Source organism: Pteropus medius, unplaced genomic scaffold (assembly GCF_902729225.1).
Source record: "Pteropus medius unplaced genomic scaffold, Ma_sr-lr_union100, whole genome shotgun sequence".
NCBI classification, from domain to species: Eukaryota; Metazoa; Chordata; class Mammalia; order Chiroptera; family Pteropodidae; genus Pteropus; species Pteropus medius.
This window is the reverse complement of record NW_024352789.1, coordinates 763,406-763,920: the sequence shown is the minus strand read 5'-3', so window position 1 is coordinate 763,920 and position 515 is coordinate 763,406.

Genomic DNA, 515 nt, shown 5'->3' with positions numbered 1-515 from the left:
GTCTAGAGCGGCTGCTTTGTAAACGCTGCTGAATGACACCCAGCCCCAGGCTTATTTCTGAGAACCAACAAACTCAAGCGCCCAGCAACGCAGGACAGCGTGAGCGCATGTGCGGGAGCGTTTGCGACGGCCACACTGCCCGTCACAGCGCACACTCTGAAACACTCCACGGAGCGTTATGCTGCCGTTAAAAAGACAGTCTACAAAGATGTCACGACACGGACGATGTCTTCTGTCACACAGTTACAGGGAAGTATACACGGCAATGAGTGATGTTTATCACGTGATGTGAAAGCAAGCAAAAAAACCCCCCAACATCTCACAAGCAAAAGGCTGGCAGGGGCGACAGCGACAATGGCTGGTGGCTCCCCGCCCCTCTGTCCTGTTCTCTGTGCTCCAGCTTTACATGCACGACACAGAAAGTGGGAAACGCACTTTATCCTTCGAAATGACATGCAGAGCGTGGAGCAGCGGCTGTGCCAGGCTCTGGGCTCCACCCTCACCCCTCACGGGGG